Below are 8,447 nucleotides of genomic sequence, written 5' to 3' on the forward strand. Positions count from 1 at the left end.
AAGACAGACAACTTTATATCTGCTGTCAAATGTCCAGTAGTCAAGTTGTCCTAGTAACGTTACAGTTTAGGCTTTGAGTAGCAGATGTGGAGGCATCAACTAAAATCTTGTGACAAATATAAAAAGCACCTTTCTCTCTCAAGTGTCCTATTCCAGACAATAATCACACAGCCTGCAGACAGCAGCAACGTACTCAAAATAGCGGTGTGGGGAATAATTAACGTGATCCGTTAATACTTTAAGTTCTTCAATCTTCTTTCTGACACACATTTATTTAAGCTAGAAACTACATTCAAGCCTCAACATGCTGATTTGCCTGTGAGGGAGACTCCGTGATGATCTATATCAGCTGACACTCCGCGGCTGCGCCACTGAGCTAGAGAAGGAATCAGGAAGTGCAGCGAGCAGAAAGGATGAAAAGAGGTGAGTGTTCGGGGCTCTGAGACAAGGTGCTCGAGATGACTGCGGCCGACTTGACAGTCAAACATGACCTGCAGCTGTGACAGTTTAACTGGTGGCTAGATTAACTGGTGATAGTCCCAGCAGCAGGCGTGGCTTCAGGATCCACTGAGTGCAAACCAGGAAATAAGTTCCGATAACTTTGTTTATCTACTAATGAATGAATGTAGTTTGTAGGAAACATCTTTAGCTGCTCGATGATTCACAGGGACCTCTCACTGAAGTCCAGCCAGCCTCCACTTCGAAAACGACAGTCCAGCCCGCTCTCTCGCGGTTTTGCGATGTGTGTTTCTTCTAGGCATTACGGTAACATCGTGTCGCAGCAGATTTCAAAATAAAAGTAAATTATGCTGAACATAATGCAATCGGTGTGGCAGAAACCATTGAATAAATGAATAAATAACTAAATGCTGAGGACAACACAAGTATCTAAAGAATATATTACATTTTCACAGATGCTCACTAAATTTAGACTGAGGCTCATTTCACTTCGCCGTGATAACAGATCACCTCAGAGTGACCCTCAGTCAAGGTCTGAGATATTTGATGTAGGTTTCAACAGGGGCGTTTCCAGGCTCTTGAGACATTGGGGGCTTAGCCCAACCCAGAAATCTTTCATGTTTTCACCTGTTTGGGTTTTTTTGCACCAATTGATTGAGGAAATGTCTTACGTGACAATTCAAAATAAAAAAGATTTAGTGTAATATAATGCAGTAAGGTTGTCGGATATGTTTCTCCTGTAGATCGAATTTTCTCATTTAATTTAATCCCAGCTGAGTCTACATACATGCAGGCATGCTTGAAGTAGCCTTAAGCGGTTTTAAATGTGCATATGGCACCTTTTCACCTCATTGATAAATTAGCTTAATTAATTTGAGTTCAGTTAAATTAAAGTTTTATTTTGAGCATTAAACACTTAATTTCTGGACCAAGTTATGGTAAAAATGTTTTCATATTTATAAAGGGAAGGACAAAATTTAGGTGGCAGGTGACAATTCAGAATATAAAATGCAGTAATCAGCAGCTTATTCTTTTTTTAGCTTAAGTTCTTTTTTTAAATATAGAGATTTCTTCTATATTTACACTGCATTCAGGCTTACTGTGCAAATAAACCTTTCTCATAGCATTTGTATTTAATTACTATGCAGGGTAGGATACTGCAGCTGATGTTGAAGCTACTGCAGCCTGGGTAACAAACATATCGGTTTTTTTTTTTTGGCCCACAAGAAACAGCTCGAGCAGAGGAGGAGGGAGTGGGGCTTGTAAGACATGTGATTGGGCCAGCCCAATGTCTGTATAGGTCTATGCTTGTGTGCCCAACAGTTATATAAATACATAATTACATTGCAAACTTCAAACAAAATGTAGCAATATTATTGGGAGGAGCTTCCGCTCTTTGAAGACCTTCAACACAGGCTGCTGCATGAAGATTATTGCATATTAACATGGAAAACATTTTGTTGCTGTTGTTCGGGGCTACAGTCAAAGCATCTGGGGCTAAAGCCCCGGAAAAATGACCAGGCGACGCCGTTGGGTTGTAAAACTTACAGCCCTGGAAAATGTCTAATATTTTCACTGAATTCAGATTTATGTAAAAAGAAAAGTTGTTTCCACTGGCTCATTTCACTTCACAGTGTGACCCTCAGTCAAGATCAAACATCCAGACTGTTTCACTTACAGGCTGCATGACACACTGTTCTTAGATAAAAAAACGATACAAATGTTGACTGGCATGGCAAAGATAGCGGAATATAAACGGGAACGAAGCTGTATCGCAGGTTAATCTGGGCACTCTGCGTGTTTCCTTACGTAAGTAAGAACACTTTCAAACTCACCGTGGCACAAATCAGACCGACAACATGAACATTTGGACGGTTTATTGATGTTTTGCAGTGTTTTGAACAGCGACACAGTCTCCTCCATGATCACGCTCACAGTCCTCGCTTTGAACTAATCTGCAGGTGGGAGCTCCCTGTGAATCATCGTGCAGCTACGATGCAGCCTGCAAACTCCACTCAGAAGCAGATATCTACATGACCGTACATTATGTATGTACAAAGTTATTGGAACGTATTTCCTGATTTGCAGTCAGTGGATCCTGAAGCCACGCCTGCGACACACCTGGGACTGTCACCAGTTAATCTAGCCACCACTTGCACTGTTACACCGGCGACTGCAGGCGCAGGGTATGAAAACCGCTGCGTAAAGACACATTCTGACTGCGAGCTAGTACAATGACTGATCAGAGGAAAGACAAATGTTGCAGACCTCTCCTCTGCAGTTGTTGTTTGCAGGAGTTCTTCTGTTGACGCTTTTAGATTTTAGTTTCCTCTCAGAGACGAGCTGCTGGCTGACGGTCACCTGGATCAGGTTCAGAGCAGAAACACACAGCAGGGAGAGGAAGAAGTGTTTTCACTGATCATTGACCTTCCTCTGATGCTGTCCCTGCTCACTCAGACTGACTGAAGATGAGTGATGTGGAGGAAAAGAAGGACAGCCGTCGTCCATGAAGGGGGACGGGTCCACAGAAAGGCCTCCAGACTGCAGTGATGAACCCTCAGACACAAAGTAAGAGACTGATCTCAGTGAATGTACCTGATGAAACCTGAACCACTAAAGGATCCGGACTCTACAGAGTGACGGTCGACAAACATCCAGTTTCAGAACAAACACAATAACTTGCGTTGTTTGTCATGTTGGTATTACAGAGGGAACACAGGAAGGAAAGTCAGAGACACAAACGACATGATGTAGCTGCAGGCGTCTCGTGTCTTTGTGATGCAGTCCGTTGATCTTCTCCTACATGCATCTAAACTGCAGTGAAACAAACGTTAACCTGTGCACTTTTGGCTCACACTTCTCCAGCCCTACAACCAGACAGTGTTTCCCATAAATTGATTTATTGGTGGTGGAGAAAGTTAACGGACTTATACAGGGAGAGAGAGACAGAAAGAGGTGGGGAACGCCGATGGGTCCGCAGCAGAGGTGTGTCAACACTTATCCCGATCGCGATTGTTAGGGTTAGTAAAGCCAAATAACGCTTCGTGGAACAGGCCTCTGAAGGAAACTCGGCAAGATAAACAACATAGTGATGTAAGTTCAGTCATCTCAGTCTTTATACAGATGTGTCTTTGTGATGATTCAGAAGCAATCCGTTGATCTTCTCGTACAGCTGTCTGCACTGCAGGTAAACCCCAGTGAAATAAACATGTGCATGTGCATTATTGGCTCACACTTATCAAGTCTTATAACGAGACATCTTTTGATAGACTTTACTGTGGTTGTTTATTTGCCCTGCTGCAAAGTGGGACAATAAGGATCCTTCTGCAGCCAACTCAAACACAGAACTTTGTTTGATCCACTTTCTTCTCAGCTTTAAGGCGCATTCAGGTAGCGAACGTTTAGTTCTATCTGATCCTGAGACCTGAACACCACAGGCTGCTGATCTTCCTGTATAACAGTTTAATCTCATCACACATCCAAGGTGAACTGCTGGACAACGCAACTCATTCTGACTTGAATTATTTGTTTCCACAGGCAGAGAGCAGAGTCTCCAGCATCCAGCTGTCTGTCTATGAAGAGTGACTGGTCCAAAGAGAGGCCTCCAAACTTCAGTAAAGAACGTGAACCCTCAGACACAAAGTAAGAGCTTTTCAACAATCCATAATATATTCAACATCTTTGTACACAAACCTGTGGGTGTGTCTATTACAAGTGCACCAGTGTTCAATGGGCGGGGTGTTAGATGTTTAAAATCTGTGTTTAATGTGGTGGAAGCCGGTACAGTGCAGTCAGCAAGTAAAATAAATGAAATACAGTGACAACTTCTGATAGCAAGATGGCGGGGCAAGCAGTCGCAGCCACCCCTACCGCTACCACTTATGATCATCAGACCCTGCAGGGCTTTGGTAACTGGAATAGTTCCACACCAGTTGAGACTACCAGAAACACACCACTACCGGCTATACTGACAGAGGAGCGGTGTTCTCTCTGGCTCCGATGAGGCCACAACACTGCGGCACTGCCCGACACAGCTGCCGGGGTGAGGAGGCTGCTGCACCGCAGGAAGTGCATGCATAAGCGGTGGTGATGGCGCGTAGATAAGATGTTTTCCTTTGGTTTGGGAGACCTGGGTTCAATTCCCACTGTGAGACATCCACCATTGTGTCCCTGAGCAAGACACTTAACCCCTAGTTGCTCCAGAGGTGTGCGACCTTGATGTATAGCAATTGTAAGTTGCTTTGGATAAAAGCGTCAGCTAAATGAATAAATGTAAATAAATGCATAAGCGTGGTAAGCGGGCTGGAGTCTGTGCTAGGCAAAAGTTTAAAAGAGACCTATTATAATGCTTTTCCAGGCCCATATTGTAGTTCTGTGACTCCTGCATGGCAGCTTTGCATGATTCAAAGTTCAAAAAAATAATTTTCTATCTTATACTGATTCTTCATGTAGGCCTTCATTTCAGCCTCTGTCTGAAACAAGCTGTAGATGCTCCTGTCTCTTTAAGGCCCTCCTCTCAAAGCCCACTGTCTTCTGATTGGCCAAAACCTGAAGCATGTTACCAGGCTGTTGTTGTTGCTGGGCGGAACAGGCAGACTGAGCATAGCTGTGTGGAGCCAATGACTATATGGAACAGCGGCTCCGTGTAGCTCCATATGTCGTAGAACGACAGAGCCGTTGGTTTGATCACAGTACGAAGGCGGTGTTCATTTTGCAGCTGGAATATAGCCCCTTTTCCTTGCACGCCTTTGTCTGGTTTTCCATTGTGGAAAAGTTGGACCTGTACCTGCTTCCAGGTACTTTTTTTTTGTATATACTCCGTCGAGGTTCCAAGCGAGCTGAGGCGATATTAAAATGTGACGTGTAAACACGGCAGACTGCTGATTGGTCAGAGAGAATCGTCGCTATTCACTGCATCATCATTGCTGCACCAGACAGAGGCCAGCAACAGAAAGAAATATTTTACAGTTTTCGTATGTTATTTCATTACTAAATCCACTTCTGAGAAGTTTTGAGGTGAGAAATCAGCTGTGTGGATTTACAATATTGACAGTTTTACTAAAAGTGATGGCGGAACAAAAATGTGCTTGAATATTTCCGGAGTTGAGGAGCTCCGCAAGTGGCGGCGGGGGAAGCCTGCTGCGACCCGCGGGAGGAGCATGTGAGGCCAGCCGCCCGCTCACAGAGCCCTCTGCTCCGCCGTCACACAGACCGCTGCAGCAACAACGGCAGAGGAAAACACTGGTCAGCTGGATGTCCTGAAGTGGAGGGAAACACAAGAGGAGCTTGTCTGTGAAGATTCTCAGTCATCCAGACCATAGGACCACAACGAAGGTTAAAATCAAGGGCAGCTGGACTTGGTTGAAGCTACTGGAAGACGTTTCGTCCCTCATCCAAAGGACTTCTTCAGTTCTGACTGACTGGCAGGGAAACTCAGCTATTTAACCTCAGTGGGGTCGTTGGCCCGGGTCATCGATACCGCTGGTTCGTTAGTGTTCCTTGTTGCTGTGACGACAGTCGTTACAGTCGTTAAGACTACCTGTGGCCAAGACTGAACGACCATCGTTGGTATCTTCACCTGAGGCCAAGACTGAACGACCATCGTTGGTATCTTCACCTGAGGCCAATAGGTTACGTTTGTTGAGTTTCCTGGGAAGTGATGAAAGGACAGCATTGTAAGTGGGGGATAAGTGGTGGCGTAGACCCCCTCCTCTGTTCAATGACGGCTTCTCCACCCTGGTGTAGATGCTTCCTTGACACCTCTTTCAAACCATCCATCTTCTCTGTCTAAAATGTGCACCTGGTGGTCCTCAAACGAGTGTCCTCTGTCCTTCAGATGTAAGTAGACTGCAGAGTCTTGACCTGAGGAGTTGGCCCTTCTGTGTTGAGCCATGCGTTTGTGTGTGTGTGGTGGGAATTGAACAGTAGGTATTGGTCTGTGTGTGTGGGTTTTCTGTAAACACCAATCTGCAGGCTCCTGTCCTCTTCAATGTGTACAGCGCAGTCCAGGAAGGCCAAACTGTTGTTGTGGACATCTTCTCGTGTGAACTTGATGTTACTGTCCACAGAGTTGATGTGTTCTGTGAAGGCTTGCACTTCCTGGCTTTTGATTTTGACCCAGGTGTCGTCCACATATCTGTACCAGTGGCTCGGTGCTGTTCCTCTGAAGGAGTTGAGGGCTTTGTTCTCCACTTCTTCCATGTCGATGTTTGCCACAATCGGGGATACCGGTGAGCCCATGGCACAGCCATGCTTCTGTCTGTAGAATCCACCGTTGTACGGAAGTAGGTGGTGTTTAGACAGAGGTCGAGTAATTTGCAGATCTGGTCAGGGCTGAGGCTAGTTCTGTTGTCCAGGGTGTTGTCTTGTGTTAGCCGTTTCCTTACGGTTTCTACTGCCTCTATGGTGGGGATGCAGGTGAACAAAGAAGTCACGTCATAGGATACCATGGTTCATCTGGATCCAGTTTTAGTCCTCGAACTTTGTTTACAAAGTCAATAGAGTTTTGGACGTGGTGAGGCGTGTTTCCCACCAATGGAGCTAAGATGGTGGAAATGTGTTTGGCAATGTTGTAGGTGACCGAGTTAATGCTGCTGATAATCGGCCTGAGTGGGGCTCCTTCTTTGTGTATCTTGGGTAGTCCATAAATGCATGGAATGGCTTCTCCAGGATACAAACGGTAATATTGTTCACGGGTGATGGTGTTGTCCTTCTGTGACTGTTGTAGACATTCTATGGCCTTTTTCTTGTATCCGCTGGTTGGGTCTCGTCTCAGTGTCTCATATGTGTTTGTGTCCATTAGTTTTGTGTTGACTTTGTTCTGGTAGTTCAGGCTGTGTTAAGGACTACCGTGCATCTTTCTTTCTTAGGATAGTGATGTTTTGATCCTTGCTCAGAGATGTCACAGCCTTCCTTTCTTGGATGGTGAGGTTAGAAAGGGCTGCAGATACCTTTAGTCTGAGCTGTTCCGCTTCTGTGTCTGTTAATTTGTTTTTCCTAATGGCTGATTCATCTCTGAGGGAGCATTGTACCTGCTTTATATTTTATGTTTGTCCTCTGCTTGGGGCCAGATGTCTGATCCTGCTGAATCATTCTTAGTACTTAGTTGTTTCTTTCTTCCTTTAATAAATACCAAAAGACTGCGGTTTGCCATTTTCTTGTTCAATTCTGCATCGGGAAATATACAATTTTCACGACCCAGTGTATTTTATTTTTAGGATTTTTAATTGTACAGGAGATTTAGGGGGAAATATTTATATGGGAGTACAGCGGATAGAATGGTAATATATGGGATTACCAGGAAAAACTGGAGTGTTGACAGCTATGCACACACATTCACTATCTTACCTCTTTACGTCACCTATTTGCATTGCATGCAGGTAAAGATCCATGTGCAGAGCAAAAGAGGTGCACTAGGAACCCATCAGCTATTGTCTGACTGATTTAGCTTTAATCAATCTTGGAACCCCAGAGGTTAGTATTTTATTGGCTTTTTAAAAACATATCTGCATCAAATGGTCGTCAGATGATGGCTGATGGCTTCCAAGATTACTAATCAGATTGTAAACAACAACACAGGAAGAGGAAGTCTTAGGCCGGATATCTGCTGGCTACACCAGAAGCTGAAATGTTGGCCAGCATCAGATGATAACTGAAGGTTTCGTTGCACCCACAATCACAATATTTTGCTGCAATAATTCATGAAAGGTTTTTAATTTAAAAAGAAATGTCTTTGTGTCCACAGAGAGAGGAAGAGGAGTCCTGTTCCTGTGGAGGAGCAGCCGTCCTGCTGTGCTTTGTGTCAGGACGTCCTGAAGGATCCAGTCTCTACCAGCTGTGGACACTGGTTCTGCAGACGGTGCATCACCTCATACTGGGACCAGTCTGCTTCATCAGGACACTCCTCCTGTCCCCAGTGTGGAGACAGATCCAGAACCAGAGCTGGACTGCAGACAGCCAGTCAGAGCAGCTCTGTACAAAGTAAGACT

General features: G+C 44.8%; 1 protein-coding gene and 1 long non-coding RNA gene across 2 annotated transcripts in view; one reads left to right on the forward strand and one right to left on the reverse strand.

The window, feature by feature from the left end:
- The window catches only part of LOC119897314 (NACHT, LRR and PYD domains-containing protein 12-like), a 609,009-nt gene that overhangs the window by 452,674 nt on the left and 147,888 nt on the right, over positions 1 to 8,447 (reverse strand). The window lies entirely within an intron of this gene.
- LOC119897716 lies at positions 222 to 8,263 on the forward strand. The gene is made up of 4 exons (XR_005443425.1): positions 222 to 423; positions 2,917 to 3,027; positions 3,997 to 4,101; positions 8,204 to 8,263. It is a non-coding gene; the product is annotated as an uncharacterized LOC119897716 (long non-coding RNA).

The sequence above is a fragment of the Micropterus salmoides genome, unplaced genomic scaffold (genome assembly GCF_014851395.1).
Source record: "Micropterus salmoides isolate LMB-PRFRI ecotype aquatic unplaced genomic scaffold, ASM1485139v1 Ms_hic_scaffold_1, whole genome shotgun sequence".
NCBI lineage: Eukaryota > Metazoa > Chordata > Actinopteri > Centrarchiformes > Centrarchidae > Micropterus > Micropterus salmoides.